The sequence below is a fragment of the Pongo pygmaeus genome, chromosome 3, assembly GCF_028885625.2.
Source record: "Pongo pygmaeus isolate AG05252 chromosome 3, NHGRI_mPonPyg2-v2.0_pri, whole genome shotgun sequence".
Lineage (NCBI taxonomy): Eukaryota > Metazoa > Chordata > Mammalia > Primates > Hominidae > Pongo > Pongo pygmaeus.
In genome coordinates this window covers 30796059-30814665 of record NC_072376.2, presented here as the reverse complement: position 1 = coordinate 30814665, position 18607 = coordinate 30796059, and the positions used below count along the sequence as shown (strand labels likewise).

The 18607-nt window shown below is 33.9% G+C and overlaps 1 long non-coding RNA gene across 1 annotated transcript in view; it reads right to left on the bottom strand.

The window, feature by feature from the left end:
- Positions 1 to 3205: 3205 nt before the first annotated feature.
- The window catches only part of LOC129035441 (uncharacterized), a 52147-nt gene continuing 36745 nt past the window's right edge, over positions 3206 to 18607 (bottom strand). Inside the window, exons 2-3 of the long non-coding RNA XR_008502192.1 lie at positions 4425 to 4520; positions 3206 to 3376 (exon numbers count right to left, since the gene is read on the bottom strand). This is a non-coding gene — a long non-coding RNA (uncharacterized LOC129035441). The remainder of the gene's footprint in view (positions 3377 to 4424; positions 4521 to 18607) is intronic.

The window sequence follows — 18607 nt, the reverse complement described above, 5'->3', positions numbered from 1 at the left end:
TATATATAATATATATACATATATACACACATGCAGAAGTACACATACATGATTACATTGTTGCTATTGTTTATAATAAACTATGCTAGATAAATTAGAAATAAGAAAATAAAAGTTTATATTTGACCTTCACTTATGCTCTGATCTTCTTCTTCTCTTTGTATAGATACAGGTTATTTGCCTATACCATTTTTCTTTCTCTTCTATTTGTTAAAAATATTTTTAAAAATAATTTTTGTTTTTGTTAAAAATAGTATTTCTAAAAAGACTAAGATAAGGAATTTATATACAAAGACTTATTTTGTAGCTTTATATTTAAAGCCTGATTTATATTGTTGAATGGAGAAAGCCTTTATAAAACTGTTTTCCTTGTGATGTTCAAGGTTTTGTCCTCTCCCACCTTTTATAGTGGCTCCACAGTTCTTGAATATTCTGTTTTTAAGTTTTTCAGTCTTTTTCTGTACGCTTTTTGATTTAGAAGTTTCTATGGTCATATTGTCCAGTTCAGAGATTCTTTCTTCAGCCATGTTCATTCTGCTAATGAGCACATCAAAGCATTCTTTATTTCTGTTACAGTGTTTTCATCTCTAGAATTTCTTTTTTATCCTTTCTCAGAATTTCCATCTCTCTGCTTACATTATCCATCTGTTCTTGTATGTTGACTACTTTTTTTCATTAATACACTTAACATATTAATCCTAATTTTAACAAATTCCTGCTCTGATAATTCCAACATTCCTGCCATATCTGAGTCTGGTTATGATACCTGTTCAGTCTCTTCAACTGTATATCTTTTTCTTTTTTATGTGCCTTGAATATTTTGTTTAAAGACAGACATTAAATACTAGCTAAAAGGAACTGTGGTAAGTAGGTCTTTCATAATGTAGTGGTAAGCTGTGGTAGAAGAAACATTGCATAGCCCTATGATTAGGTCTCAGTCTTTCTGTGAACCTGTGTCCCTGGACTGTGAACTTTATTGTTGCTTCTCAATTTCTCCTGCCTTAGGTGAGACAAAATGGCTGAAGTGAACTGGAATTATGTATTTCTCTTCCCCCACAGTGAAGGCTACAGAAGCTGGAGCTGGGTATTTCCCTTCCCTCAGGTAATTATAGGTTCTGGAAACCTCAGCTGATTAGGCTTTGGCAAAATAGATTTTCCTAACAGCAGGCCTTGTTAAGAAGAACAGAATGCTCTGGCATGTTTCAAAAATGGTTCCTTTTCTTCCTCTCTCTGCTAGAAACACAAGGAGATTTTTCTCCAATATTCAATGTGAGGATCTGGTAGATCCTCTAATGGTAAAACCCAAAGAAGTGTAGGGATGGCCTTCCAGAAGTCTGTCAAAGTTTAAGTTTTTCTCCCCTAGTATTGGTTCCCCAGTAGGTCTCTGCTCATGGGTTTCTGCTCCAGTAAGTTGTGGTTTCTCTGTGTCTGCTGTTCTATCTCTCCAATTTTGAGGGCAGTGGTTTGCTCTGTGGCCTTACTTCTCTTACAGATCTAAGAAATGATTTTTCAGTTTATCTTTACACTTGTTATAGCTTTTTAAATTGTTTTTGTGGCAACTTCCCAACTCCTTATATGCAGAATCAAAAACCGTAAGTCACAACACCTTTTTAAACCATTCAATTCACAGCATTTTAATTAAGTTCTAATTGCCCATAATTTCTTTAATATACCTACAATGTCACTTGGTCAAAACAAGGAATAGACTATGCTTACATATAGCAGTCTAAAAATAATTTTGATTAAAAACAAAAACATAAAAGATGTTATTTCTACTTCCTAAAGTAAAATTACCTCTATTTATTTTAGAAGCCTTTTAAATAGCTTTGTCTATTCCATTCTAGATTAAATATCTTTAAAATTTAAGTGTAGCATATAAATTAATTTGAAATGATGATAATGGTAACAGAAAAGATTCTTTGTATTTTTATTAGAAACATTTTTATAAATTTTAAAGCAAAAGAGGCATAAAGAATCTTAAGAAATACGGTGCCCAATTATCTTGTCTTAGAGATATGCTGCCCCAAGTCATACAAGTAATCTGTGTTACAGCAACTTAGGAAAGTTGATTCCCTGACTCTGGGTCTATTACTTTTACACTGCAAGAGGCTCATGTGGATTTTGTTTACTTTACCTTTTCTTGTTTTTCAGGGGCATAGAAAGGTGGAGCTGCATGGGGGGACTCATTTGTGCATTGTTTTCTGGTTATCAGTGATTTTATTTGCTTACTTCTAAGGAATTTTATAAAATATTTACACACAACTAAACAAGTAACTTAAATTACCAAAATCTTTTGGAGGAGGCACAAAAATAAATATTACAGGAACCCTCATGATTAGTAAATATATTTTGCATTTACTTTTATGTTTTCCAAAGCTAAAATAAAGCACGGAGTTGTGTAATACCGTTTGCCAATGGCAAAAACATACCATTTTCACATGACAGAACTTTTCTGCATACTAAATTATCAAATTTAGTTACTTGCAGTTTTTTCAACTAATTGCTTGGAGTTTGAATAAAATCATACATATGATAGCAATTATTTTCAACATTGCTTCTTCTGATGATAGACTTTCTTCAAATGGCTCCTAGTGTTTATAGTTTTATCTGTGTGTATATACCTATAGTAGAAGCAGAGCATTATTGATAATTAAAGAAAATGTGGGAGGTGGAGTAAGTCTTGGGAAGGAGTGCTGCTATTGATGTTCATGTACATGGCTTCAATGATCTGTATAATTACAAACAATAGGGTCATATGGAATGGATAAATACCATCTTAATACTATTTTATCAGTTACAGTCATTCTAGCTGACCTTTGTACAGGAATGAAGACAGAGTTGAATAGTAGCATCTATAGTGCCATATTCAGTTTTTCCTTTTTGTTTTTAAAGACAGAGTCTGGCTCTGTCACCCAGGCAGACCTCAGCCTCCACTTCCAGGGTTCAAGCAATTCTGGTGTCTCAGCCTCCTAAGTAGGTGGCATTACAGGCACCCACCAAAACTCCCAGTAATTTTTTGTAATTTTAGTAGAGACAGGGCTCGCTATGTTGTCCGGGCTGCTCTCAAACTCCCAACCTCAGGCGATCCACCCACCTTGGCCTCCTAAACTGTTGGGATTAGAGGCATGAACCATCATGCCTGGCTCATATTGAGTTTTTTCAATTAAAAGAAAATTCTTTTGCAAGAATATAATCGGTAACACAATTGATGAGTCTGGCTTTTATTCTTGCCCAGAGTGAGCATTATCTAACATCTTCATGGAGAGTGAAGAAAATTAAATTATCATCAACATTTTTTTGACGCGATTTTTGTGATTTTGGATGAGCAAAGTTGTTTCAGCAAGCATTCTGTGGACCCCAGTTTTTGCCCTAAAGCCTGGAAGAGATCAGATATGTTTTTTTTTAAATAATACATAGTTTTAATTAATATTATATATTATTATTTTGTTTATTATTTTATAATAATAAATATTTTAATTTATTATCAATTGGGTTAGCTAAAATGAAAGCCACACTGTTTTAGGCGTGCCTCGGTGTAAAAGTTGTAATGGAAAATTCTAATTTATTAAAATATAATTGAGAAAGTGGGACTATATTCGTTGTAATATAATTAACTATGGATATTTCTTTAAGTTCTCCTACAACAAGTTGAGGATGAAGTAAAGTACAATTTTTTGTACACCAATTTTTAAACTAGACATTAAAATAGCTGTCTACTTACGTCACTATACTTAACTAACAAACACGTCTATAAATCAGATGCCGATATTCCCATTTAACAGACCAGAAAATGAGGTAAAGAGATCTCCAGTAAGTGGTTCAAAACCAGCCAGATAATAAATTGTAACATAGGTATTACAATACTGGCTTATCTGACTTCAAAGCTCATCTTCCCTTCAGTTCTTTTTATATCTTTAAAATAACTGTGTTCATAAAAACACACTATTTATAATGTGAACTTGCAGTAGTTTCACGGACAAGGAAAACATATGGTTTAGGAGCAAACATTTCTTCATTGGTTACTACTTCTCCATTCTAAGATCTTATCTGAAAGAATCTTTCGAAGTATTCTAGATTTGTTTTTATAGTTCTTAATTATTCCATCATTCTCTCCCTCAAGGTGAAGTCTTACTGCTACCTCTTAATTTTAGCAACATATTTTTACTACCTTGTCATTTCCCACAGCAGCTAGCATTGTTTCTTATTGTGAGTAGCCTCTCAGTTAATCATAGTCGGTTTTCTACCATTGCATAACAAACCGACTCAAAACATTGGATTAAAATCATTTATTATTTCTTAAGATTCTGTGGTTACACCAGGCAGTTTTTGCTTTGTTTTGTTTTGTTTTTACCAACACCTTCTTGTCTCATTCATGGAGGTGCTGTCTACTGTGACTCAGCAGAAAATGGATGGTTTATGATCACCTGACTCCCATATATCTGGAGTTGTGCTGCTGGCTATTGGCAGGTCCTCCCTCTTTCAAGTTGATCCCTCATCAGTTAGCAGTGTGGCTTGGCTTCCTTAAAGGAGAGAAGAAGCATGAACAACAAGGACTCTTGGGGCTATTCTCTAGAATTCACATAATGTTTAATTTGCCTATTCCTATTGGTCAAACAAGTCACAGGACCAGCCTGGATTCAAGATTTGGGGAAATAGTCTCCACCTTTCGATAGAAGGACTGTAAAATATTGTATCCATGTTTTCAATCTCCCCTAATCATGCATATTTATGTTAGTATTACTAGAAAAAGTACTAGTATTAGTATTAAGAGACACAGAACCGTGTAGAACTAATATCTCCAACTCGAGAGCATGATGGCCCTGGGTTCAAACCCCAGCACTACTACTTATATCTGTGTAAACTTGGGAAAATTAATAAATCTTTCTGTATCTCAGTTTTCTTATATCTAAAATAAGGATGATTTAATAGTATCTACCAATAAGGATATTAAGAGGATAAAATTATTTTATATCATAAAGTGCTTAGAACTGTACCTGGCTTGTAGTAAGCACTATATAAGGGTTTAAATTTTCCATACTCTGTAATCTTAGAATTAGTTAATTAACATACTAATGAAGTACTTTGAAGCAATTAACTACTTACTGCATATTTGATGCTTAAATCTAGATAGTGTCCAGGTTTATCATTGTTTCAGATTAAAGTCCATATTGGGAACAGGTATGATACCACCTCACTTTTCTTCACCTGCCTTCCTTGCAAGTTAACCTTCTCAAATAATATCTCTCTCTCTCTCCATTCCATAGTCAATAGATTTCTAAATATAATCAGTTACATGTCTTAAAACTATCTTCTTTCATTTAGCCCTTTGCCACTGCCTTGGTTGAGACTTTCAGACCCTCATAATAAAATATTACAGTGACCTCCCTATAAATATGACAGCTTGCTTTTTGTCTTGGTTAAAATGATCTCAGATACAAAACTTGAGACAAGGAGATGGGTACTGACAGACAGTCTATTTGGGAAATGATCACAGGCAGCAGTATTTAGGGAATGAGTTGCTGGTGTGGGAACCAGGCTCGAATCCACTGGGAGTGTTGACAAATATGAAGACTCATCACATGCAAAATGGGAAGGGTGCATTTATCAATCAACCTTCATCCTTCACAGATGAGGATCTAAACCTGGGAGGCTTAAAACGCCCTTACTCTACCTTCCTGCTAGTACTTCTGGGCTGTGCTTATGGAGAAACTACAGCAATAAAAAGTTCCGTGAGCAAATTATAAATCATACAGCTTGCAACTGAGGTAAGACAGTGGGAAAATTTGGTGAATGTGAGCTCACAAGATGTGACTGAAATCACAAGTGGATTGAAGGAATATAATGCAGTCAACAGAGGCATCTGCTATGTCCACATATAACTTCCACCCAGTTACCAGAATAAACCTTCTCTCTTAGTCCATTTAGGCTGCTATAACAAAATACCATAGAGTGGGTAATTTATAAACAATAGAAATTTCTTTCTCCCACTTCTGGAGGCTGGGATGTTCTAGATAAAGTCTCCAGCAGATTCGCTGTCTGGTGAGGACCCACTTCCTGGTTTTTAGAGGGTTGCCTTTTTGCTGTGTTTTCACGTGACAGAAGTAACAATGGAGCTCACTGAGGAGGGTGGAGGGTGCTTGTTATAAAGGACTAATAACCTCTCAATGACCCCACTTATAAATATGTTTCAATGCATGAATTTTCATGGAGATGTAAGTCGTCTATAAGCATCTGCTATGACCTAAATCTGACCTCATCAAATTCCTTCCCCCAAAGACGTCCACAAACTAATCTCCAGGAACCAGTGAATATGTTATGTTACATGTCAAAAGAGACTGTGCAGATGTAATTAATGTTATGGACTGTAAAAGGGGGGATTATCCTGGATTTTCTGGATGGGCTCAGTGTAATTCGACGGGTGTTAAAAACAAACAAAAAAAGTTTGTCTAGATGTGAGCAGAAGAGATGTGGTAGAAGATAAGCAGCAAAAAGTGAAGTTAGAGAGATTCCAAGTGTGAGAAGGATCTGATGAGCCATTGCTTGTTCTGAAGTGAGAGGGCCACATATAAGGAACAGAAAGAAACCTCTAGGAGCTAGAGGCCACCCCTAGCTGACAGCCATCAAAGAATAGGGACCTCAGTTCTACATTATAAAAAGCTGGATTCTTTTAACAAGCTGAATGAACTGGAAAGCGGATTCACCCCAAAGCCTCCAGAGAAGAGCCCAGCCAATAAATACTTTGACTTTAGCCTTGTAACTCTTGGGTCATATAAACCAATTAAGCCGAATGGGACTTTTTGACCTGTAAAACTGTGAAATAATAAATTTGTATTGTTTTAAATCACTAAATTTGTGGCACTTAGTTGTGGCAGCAATAGACAACTAATATAACATGCAGAACATGTCAATCATTTTCCATCACTTTTGCTGGATAATGACCAATGAATTCATTTGCAGAACATTTGATGTCAACCCAGCCTAGACTTCCAATGTCAGCTCCTGCAAAACCCCCTGAGAGATCTAGCTGAAACAATACCAGAAATACTTTCATGATTTCTACCCATCCATGCACACCATCTCATCATGCTTTTTAAAATATGCATCAACATTTTGAACACTATTCTCTTTGTCCTAAATTACCATGTCACTTTTCTATTCAAATTGTGAAAGAATTCTCACCTAAACAAAGAAGAAAAGAGAACTCTTTTAGGCTCAAAAAGCAAATAATGTAGAGCAAAACAAAGTAGAGCTAAAATACAATATGAGTAAATGTAAATGTACTTAGGAAGTCCTGAATCCTAATGAGATAAAGCAGGCAAAGGAGGAAAAGAACAGATCTTGAATGATCCTGGATGCTCCTGTAAGGGGCTTATTCTTTTAATCTGTCATTTGAGAGAATCCATTGATGGATATTTTGTAGAGTAGTTGCATAGTTAGATTGGAGGCTTTTTATAATAGTCCTCTGAAACACTATGAAAGAGACAATCGAAAAAGTCATAATGAAAGTATACCATGCCATTAATAGGAAAGATACAAATTAGAAAGAGATGGGTAACATAAGCATTGGTGGAGACAATAATACCTAAGAAATATTGGCTTAGTGTATTCAGCAATAAAAAATTAATGAATTAATGTTACACACAACCTGAATGAATCTGAAAAATATTATGCTGAACAAAATAAGTCACATACAAAAGAATATGCACAATATGGTTTTGTGTATTAAAGTTCTAGAAAAAGTAAATCTAAATTGTGGTGATAAAACTCAGCTCAACGGTTGCCTTGGGAGGATGACTCTGACTCTAAGAAGTTATGTGTAAACTTTTTGGGATTTTGAAAATATTTTATAGCTTGATTAAGGTGGTGTTTCTATAGGTAGATACATTTGTCAAAACTCAACAAACATACATTAAGATATATGCATTTTATTTTATGAAAATTATAACTGAATAAAGTCTATTAAAACATTTAGAGGCAAAATTAGCAAAAATATAGATTTGAGGGGTAAGGGGAGGAGACATTCAAGTAATAAAGACAATAACTTCAGACTTTCAACATGGGTATAAGGACACGGGAATGTCATGAGTTGAGTGAGAGAATCCATAGGGTGAAGTAGGATGGGACATGATAACGATGAGTTCAATTTGCAATGTAAGTCTGAAGTGTGCATGAAATCTCCACATAGAGGTGTTTGTATTTGTGAGATTGAAGTCCAGAATAAAACATGAAAACTTGTATTTCTGTCATCATTTTTGGTATTGTCCATGTGCTTTATTTAATTATTTATGATTTAACTAGTCATGGCTGTTATCTAGGAAAACCATTCATGTTTATGTATTGATTAATTCTGTGACTTGCTTCATTAGCAAACTCTCTAAGTTCTCATCGTTTCTAAATCATTCTCATTGCTTCTAAATCATTCCCATGGGTTTTCTAAGTAGGCAATCATAATATCTGCAAATAACGAAATTACTTTCTCTTCCTCAGCTTTTAGATTCTTATTGGTATCCCCATTCTTTCTCATATTGAAGACACTTTCAGCACAACGATAGAGAATAGAAGCCAAATGCCTTGATATGGCTGTGAAATAAGATTTTCCTTGCAATTCATTGAAGTCTAGAACAGGGAAAGAACCAATTAGCGTGGTGTAATCTTCAGTGGCATGTGTTTTAGAGTTGCACACAAATTGATTTATGTCTTAATAATGTCATTTTAATAGTGATATGATCTTGGACACGTGGTTTAACATCCATGAGGCAAAATTCCTGTAACAGTAAATTAAAAAAAAAAGAATAATAATACTTTTCATGTGCATTTCTGTGATGATTAAGTGTAATGCAATACCAGATGTGGTAAGTTGTTTGAAATAACATCATAATATCCACAAATATTCTTTTCTAATATCCATGGCTTTTTACAATGGCTTTGCAGCAACTTCGATGAAGGGCTAGTTTATTTTTTATCTGAATTTGGATGGCCTTATGACTTGATTTGATGAATAGAATGAAGTACAAGTCAATACCTAAAATCTCAGACTCAAAAGGTTGTAGAAACCAAGAAACACTTATTTTAGATCCTATGAATTTCTGTTGTCAATATCTCTGGTGTTCAGCATGTAGTTGGGTAGTTTTTTTGTCAGCCAAAATGAAAATCTTCTCTTCTAACAATTAAGTCTATTCATATTTATTTCTATGACTGTTATTATTTGGTCTCAGCTGTCAGATTTATAATTGATATTTGTATTATATTTGATGTATTTTATTGACTATGAATGATTTTTTCTTTTTTTTTAATTTACTTGATATTTAGAAATATCAGTAGTTTTGATCCTATGGTTATCTTTATACCTTTACTTTTTTTTAAAGCCTTTAATCTCTCTCTTTTTTTAAAAAATTTTACTCTGCTACTTCTTATGGCATCTTTTGATTCCCACCTATTGATTTTTCATTATTAAGTGAATATATATTTCTTATTCCCATCTCCCTTTTTCTACCATTCTTTATTCATTATTTTGACTCTGTCAGAATACATTTTGATTTATATATGTATACATATTGAAGTACACATATGTATGTTGGTATATGTATATGTGTATATCTACAATAATTTTTTGGCCCTTGCCTTTACAATTAAATGTTCATCAATAGTGCTTTTGCCAGTGTTTATTTAGTCATCTCTTGGTTAGATGAAGCATATTTTTTAACCCAGGAATTAATATGCTCCCAGGGGCCAAATCTGGCATACATCCTGTTAAATTATGGTCCATGAAAGTTGTTTTTCACAATTTTAAACAGTTGTAGACAAACAAAAGAAGAAGAAAATATGACAGAAACACATAGAAACAACAAAGCTTAAAATATTCATTATGTGATTCCTTAACAAAAACTTTTCTGACCACTCTAGTCAATTGCTTGAGAACAGCTAGTGAGTATAGTATTCCCTGGGCTATTCACTATTTAAAACAATATTTACATAGCTTTGATACTTGATGGACAATTTAATAGTAAACATCCTTTTTCACTCATTTTTCAATTAAATTTCTTTAAAAACTGATGCTCCATTAAAAGCTTGCTTTTTATATTGTTTTGATAAATCTGATGCCAGTCTAATTGCATTGTCTTGTTATTTAATTGGTAATTTCGTTTGGAAGTTGTGGTGGTTAATTTTATATGCCAACTTGGCTTGTCCATGGTACCCAGATATTTGTTCTTACACGTCTGAATATTGCTGTGAAGGTATTTTTTAAATGAGATTAATATTTAAATAAGTAGACTTTGAGTAAAATAGATACTGTTCATAATGTGGATGAACCTTATCCAATTAGTTGAAAGTCTTGAGAAAAATTAAGAATGATCTCCCCCAGGGAAGAAGAAATTCTGCCAGCAGACAGCCTTCAGATTCAACTTCAACTCTTCCTTGGGTCTTCAACCTGTCCATTTACCCTGAAGACTTTGGAATTGCTATCTTTCCCAATAGCATGAACCACTTTTTAAAAATAAACCTCTGTGAGTGTATGTGCATGTGTGTGTTGTGTCTGAGTGTGTAGATAGATAGATAGATGCACATATATTCATAATCATCTATATATTCATGTGCATTTATGTGTATATACATGTATTTATAGAGATATTTATATATGGCCATATACATACTCATATATATTCTCATATATATATATATATATACTTACATAGAGAAAGAGACATTTTATTTTTATCACTGTTCCCTTATATTTAATATGTATTTTTTCCTTACTGCTTTTGAGATTATTTCTTAATCTTTAGGTCTCATATTTAATTATAATGTGATTAGGTGGTGTTTTCTTTTTAATTAACATTCTTGGCATTTGTTTCACTCCTAAAATCTTTGGGTTACTGTAAATTACCCAATTTGAAAAATTTTCAGGAAATAATTCTTCAAATAGTTTTATGCATAATTTTTTCTCTCTTCTTTTTCTGGAACTCTGATAGAAATATGTGAATATAAGCTGCTCTCCCATTACAGGAAAGAAAATTCCTTTCCCTGTGATTTTTTTAAAGGAAAAAAATTATAAAGATGAAATTCATATACCATATAATTCATGCATTTAAAGTGTATAATTCAATGTTCTATAGTGTATTCACAGAGTTGTGCTATAATCAGCATAGTCCATTTTAGAACATTTTTGTCATTACCAAAATAAACCTTATACTCTTCACCTTACAACCTTCCCATTGTCTCTAGCTCTAGCAACCACTCATCTACTTTCTGTCTCTATAGATTTGCTTATTATGGACATTGCATATACATGGGATCACACTAATGTTGTCTTTTGTCACTGGCTTCTTTCACTGTACTAAGTGAAACATTATACTTAATGTTTCAAAAATTGACCCATGTTGTATCATCTATCAGTGCTTCATTCCTTTTTGTGACTGAATAATACTTCATAGGATAATGGTCATCCATTTATCAGTTGATAGGTCTTTGGGTTGTTCCCACATTTTGACCTTTTTGCTCCTTGACATTTAATGTAAAAAGAAAAAGGGAAATCCTTAAACAGGACTTTCCCATGAGACTTACAGAAATGTTAAACCCAGGGAAAACATCAATTAGGATCAAACTGGGAATTTTGAAATACTGTTCTTCATTCTACTTACAAATTATCCTTCTATGATATAAATTTATTAAAGCAGAGATTTTTAAATGTGTGGTTTATTTTCTATCTCTAGAGTAGGTGGTCACTTATCTATAGAATTAATAAATGAATATATTTTCTGCCTCCAATACCAGGGAATAGTCCTCACTTAAAAATTTCTTTGGGGCCGGGCGTGGTGGCTCACACCTGTAATCCCAGGTGTGGGAGGCCAAGGCAGGTGGATCACCTGATGTCAGGAGTTCAAGACCAGCCTGGGCAACATGGTGAAACCCCATCTCTACTAAAATACAAAAAATTAGCTGGGTGTGACTACGTGTGCCTGTAGTCCCAGCTACTTGGGAGGCTGAGGCAGGAGAATTGCTTGAACCCGGGAGGCAGGGGTTCCAGTGAGCCGAGATCACGCCACTGCACTCCAGCCTGGATGACAGAGTGAGATTCCATCGCCAAAAAAAAACTAGCTGGGTGTGGTGGTGGGGGCCTATAATCCCAGATACTTACTCGGGAGGCTGAGGCAGAAGAATTGCTTGAACCCAGGAGGCAGAGGTTGCAGTGAGCCGAGATTGCACCATTGCACTCCAGCCTGGGCAATAAGAGTGAAACTCCATCTCAAAAAAAAAAATTTTATTTGGGTAAACAATATTTTTCTCACACCTTTTGTTGTGTGAGACAGGTTGATTATTTCCATGATTTATTCCATACTTAAGGGCAGAATATGTCTACTGTGAGTTTTTTTAGAGACTATTCCAAGAGCTTGTTGTAGCCATCAAAAAGGGTCCTAAATTTTTATCTGAAGAATATCTAACATGATACTTAATAGTCATTATTTAAGGCCTCAATTTAGGAATCCAGTAATTAGTCTCATACTGAATTATATTATCTTCATCTCTTTATTTCATGCATATTCAACCAAACATTTGTTCAACACATATGACTTTGCTGATGACTTTGCCAATAAATGAATTTACTGGCAGCACAGTAAATGCAAAAAGAAAAAAGAAAAATATAGCCACAGTACTTTTCAGTTCCTTTTGAGACGTGTTCTTACTTTGTTGCCCAGGCTGGGGTACAGTGGCATGATCATGGCTTACTGCAGCCTCAAAACTCCTATGCTCCATCAATCTTCCTGCCTTGGCCTCCCAAAGTGCTGGGGTAATACACATAAGCCAACATGTCCTGAACCTTGCAGCTATTCTAATCAATGTGTAGTTTATATTTATGCCCTTTGAATCTGAGCTGCCTTGGTGATTTCCTTTGAATGATAAAATTTAGAAATGATGGAAGAATTTGAAGGCTTGACCTTAGGAAGCCTTGCATATTCCACTGTTGTTGTCATTGTGGACCTAGTTGCCATTTGAGTAAGCCTGGGCTGACCTACAGGAGGCAGAAATAAACTATCAAAGAAGAGACCCCTTGAGACCAATGAGCCATGAGACAACCTGGCAGCTGACCACGTTTCACATGAGTCTTGCTAAAACCAGTGGAAAACTTAACCCAGATAAATGTGGCCCAACATGTAGGCTTACAGAATAGTGACATAAATAATATTTTAAGCTACAAGTTTTGGGTTAAGTGGTTAAAGCAGAAAGTTAAATAATGTCATCATATAATGGCCAAAAAGCCATGTATATCAATAATCCCATAGTTAAAATGAAAGTTCAAAAGTCTAGAAAAATGCAGAAATATAGCTGAGAAAATTTTTAACCTTAGCTTTTTTGAATTTCTACTTGTTGAATGTAGTGGTAGTCTCTTTCGTATTTTCATCATGAATTGTTATACATGAATACATGCAACAAAAATGTTCTATCAGGCAGTCACTTTTTCCATTATTTTAGCTTTTTCTGGCCTTTTTATGATCATCTGTGAAATCAACTGTGACTCTGAGAAAGTTGTTGGCACTTGTAAATTTATTTATTGAAAAGTAGAAATAAGACTTCTACAAGAGAAAAATGAAAATGGATCAACTCAATCAGAACAAAAAATATTAGATTAAGGAACTTTTCTCAGTAAAAATAACTCTCATTTTTTTCAGACATTTGAAATTGAAAAAATAAAATCTATAGGCAACCACATTGTTAATAATGAGGTGTTTGATATCCAGCAGCAATTATGGTCAGCCTTCATACAAGTACAAGAAACATGGAGTGAATAAAAATAAAACAGAAGATTTACTATCTCTGACGAATTCATGTGTGAGTGAAACCAGATGTACAACTGTAGAACTAAAAGGGGCTTATGAAGTCATAAAACTTAACATTCTTTAGTTTAAAAAGAGGAAATAGAGATTCATCGCAAGTTCTTTTGCCAGTGACAAAAACTAGTATTACACATTGGCCTGGGATCTAAGTTTTCAAAGTCCAGTTTACTAGTTTTTCATATATATTTTTGACAATTAATTTTATATTTTACCATAAAATTGGAATGCAGCTTTACTTAGTGATAAAGATATAAATCTATAGAAATCTTAAATAATGTATTTAGCATGCATTTACTTAAGGAAAATCTTTATATACTTTAATCTTCCTTGAAATATGTTGTATTTTTTCTTTATTCTACAAATTCTGAAGTAAACATGACTTTTTAATATGCTTTTGTATATAACAGTTTTGAATGTACAAATTTAGAGAATCAACTGTTTTCCATATTATAAGCTTTTTCTATTTTATTTGTATTAAAATGTTGGTTAAGTAAAAAAAATAGTTTATTTCCAAAGCAAATTGTAGATATGAAGACAGTGGTTAACATTCTATATTTTGGTATAAGTTTTGGTATAAGTTTGAATTTGCTATATATGTTATTAGCTTTCTACTACTGAGGCACTTATTTTATCTATATCTAAGTTACTTAACTTCCATGAGACTCAATTACGTCATCACTGAAATGGCTTAATAAGACTGTTTGGGAAAATGGAAATGATTGTCTTAGTCTGTGTTGTGCTGCTATAAGAAAGAAAATACCTAAGACTGGATAATTTATAAAGGATAATAATTTGTTTTCTCAAGGATCTGGAAGCTAGAAAGTCTATGATCAAGGTGCTAGTGTCTTAAATGGCCCTTCTTGCTCTGCTGTAACATGTCAGAAGACATCACATGAGGAAGACAGAGAGAAAAGGGGGGTGAACTCATCTTTTTATTAGGAATCTACTCCAACAATAATGAACCCACTGTTGAAATAATGGAATTAATTCATTCATGAGGTAAGGACTCCCATGACTTAACCAATTTGAAAGGTCTCACCTCTTAACACGGTTGCATTCAGAATTAAGTTTCAAACACATAAACTTTGGGGGACACATTTGAACCTTAACAATGATTATGTGCATTGCAAAAATGGGAATTACAGGACCTATTTTCCTTGGATTTGTAGTTTTGGGAAAGTCAGCTACATTGTTGTTTTTAGTTTGGACATCAAAGACAGGACTCCTGTTTTTGGTAATGGGAAAAACCTTTGACCGTACACCTAAGAGACATTTTTTTGAAACAAGTGCCTTAGAAGAGGCTGGTACCCAAAACAGGAAAAAGCCTTAGTGTTGGATATATCAAGATAAGGTGATTGATACTAACAAATGATCTACACATACTCTTCTAATCCAAATCCTCATGTGTTTTAATCAAACACATTTGGGTAAAAAATATTTTTTAACAGAAAAAGTGAAGTTTTAAGTATGTGGAAAACTAACTAGTGTGAATAAGCTATTACCCAGTGAGAATAGAATGACATAATGATTTAAAAGAAAAACTCACTTGAGAAGCTTGACGGTATCAGTATAAGTTGAAGTACTGGGATTCTTCCTACTGTCCTTTTTTTTTTATTATTTTTTCCAATGGTTTTCTCTAAAGTTTCCTCCAGTTTTTTTAAATTAGTTAATTAACTGTTTAGTGATCAACACTGTCAAAACTAAATTAATATCTATAGAAACATTTCCTTAGGGAGTGTTGCAAATTTCTAGTTACAAGAGAAAATTGTTGCATTACAGCCAGTAGATTGGGATTTATATGGAACCTGAAATATATTTTTTCCTATATTTTATATTAACCTGGTTCAAATCAGGGGTACACCAAGCATTTGCATACCCATTAGTTGAGAAAAACAAAACTAAACCAGTACTCTAGGTCAATATTTTTTAAACTTTTTAAAAAGTTTGATCAATTCTATTTTTGCCCATTAAATACTTGCACACATGCACATTTCTGTATATAATTTAAAATATTTCTTACTTTTACTAAATGTGATCCACTTCTATTTTAATCTGTTCTTTTTCATTTAAGAAATGTTCTTTTTCTAGTTTTAGCTCCAACAGTTAAAGAGCCTGAAAGTCATCACTTCAGTTCTGACAAGTCGAGAAATCTTAACAAACTGAAACCTTATGACTTTTCTTGAAGTTATCAGAGACCTGAGGTCACAGAGCAAACTGAGATCTTGAAATATGGAGAGATAGGTTGAATCCAAAAGTCATTGCCAAGATCTATTCATCTGGAGCAGAGGCTGCTGGGGTCAGCAAGTCAGAACAAGTAATCTTAATGAATGCTGAAGACTGAGTGTGAACTACAGGGAGAGTGAGTAACTTCTGAGGCTACAGTTAAGTGGGTACTTTCTCCAGGAACCACATCAGTCTCTCACGGTCAGGAGCCAAGAAGGATACCCTCTTGGCTCTAGCGGTGGGAAGGGAAGAATAATCATCATGAAATAAATTCAAGTTTTACCCACAAAAAGATTTAATCTGTAGGGGAAAAGTCTAACATAGGGTTACCCCATCTAGAAGATAACTTCTCAAACATCACACTGCTTACCTTCCTATCTCACTTAAGTGGGGATAAAAAGTTAAGAAATGTGTGAAAATCACAGCCCAGAAACATCAGCTCACTACCAGACAGAATTTAATCATAAGATTACAAAATACTTTCTTTCTCCTACAATTTACCACTACACCAATAGGTTTCAGTGGAATAGCAGTGGATTACAGCTAACAACAACAAAAAAAAAGCTGCGAGTTTCAGACTCTCCCTGAAAGCAATTATTAGAAAAGCCCAAAGACCATGTAGAAGACAGAGAAAGAAAAGAAAAATAATTTTAATCCTTAGCACATACGACTATAGAAAACAGTAAACACAATCCTATTTCAAGCAGGAGTAACATAAATCTTCACACAAAAGGCCACATATAATGTAGTCCTTATTAATAGGACAGATACATCATGTCTGACTTTAACAAAAAGTTATAAGGCCTGCCAAAATGCAAGAAAAAACATATTTTGAAGAGACAAAGCATTCATAATAACAAGAACCAAATATGATATAGATGTTGGAATTGTCAAACAAGGAATTTTAAATAACTATGAATATACAATAAACATAGAAAATAAATAGAAAACAGTTATAATTATGGTAGAGACTAATACAACTATATCGATAATCATTTTAAATGTGAGTGATCTGGATATTGTAATTAAAAGAAAAAATGGTAGGATAGAGAAAAAATAATACGCAATGTCTTAAAAAATTCACTTAACTATAGATACATACATAGATTAAAAGTATATAAATGGAGAGTTACATCATGCTAACACTAATAAAAGAAACCTAGTGTAACTATTTAATTTCCAACAAAGAAAACCATAGTGCAATAAAATTCCAACTGTTAGACTGGCATTACATAGTGCTAAAGGGACCAATTCTCCAAGAAAACATAATAATTCTAAAGGTATATGAAAGATGATAATATTAGGAGGTGGGGCCTTTGGGACAGTGATAAGGTCATGTATTAGTCAGTGTTCTCTAGAGGGAGAGAACTAGTAGGCGATATATATGTGTGTATACATATATATATATATATATATATATACGGGAGTTTATATATATATATATATATATATATATATACGGGAGTTTATATATATACACACATATATATAGCCTATTAGTTCTCTCCCTCTAGAGAACCCTGACTCTCTCTCTGTCTCTGTCTCTCTCTCTCTATATATATATATAAACATATATGTAGAGAGATAAACACATATATAAAAAGGGAAGTTTTTAGATATAAAGGGAGGAGTTTATTAGGTATTAACTCCCTTAATGACTTTGCGGATAAATGAGTTTACTGGCAGTACAGTAAATGCAAAAGGAAAAAAGAAAAATATAGCCACACTACTTTTTAGTTCCTTTTGAGACTTGTTCTTACTTTGTTGCCCAGACTGGGTTACAGTGGCATGATCACAATTACAAGGTCCCATAATAGGCCATCTGAAAGCTGAGGAGCAAGGAGAGCCAGTCTGAGTCCCATAACTGAAGAACTTGGAGTTTCATGTTCGAGGGCAGGAAGCAACCAGCATGGGAGAAAGATGTAGGCTGGGAGGCTAGGCCAGTCTAGTCTTTTCACATTTTTTTTTTTTTTTTCTGCCTGCTTTATAGTCTAGCCACACTGGCAACTGATTAGATGATGTCCCTGCAGATTAAAGGTAAGTCTGCCTTTCCCAACCCACTGACTCAAATGTTAATCTCCTTTGGCAACACCTTCAGACACACCCAAGATCAGTGCTTTGCATCCTTCAATCCAGGCAAGTTGACACTCACTATTAACCATAACAGGTCATGAGGGTAAAACTCTCATAAATGAGATTAGCCTCTTATAAAAGAGGCCCAAACAAAACCTCCTCATCCCTTTCATCTTACAAAGAAACAGTGATAAGATGCTATCTAAGAATCAGAAAGTAGAAACTCATCAGACACCAAAACTGCCAGTATTTTGATCTTGAGCTTCTCAGCATTCAGAATTGTGAAAAACAGACTTCTTTGTTTATAAGCTACCCAGTATATAGTATTTTATCACAGCAGTCTGAAAAGACTAAGACAGAGACTCAAGTATACTTTTATCATTAATTGACAGAACAAGCAGACGGAAAATTAGTAAAGACATATTTGACATCAAGAACAATATCAACCAACTCAATCTAATTGACATTCACAGCACCTC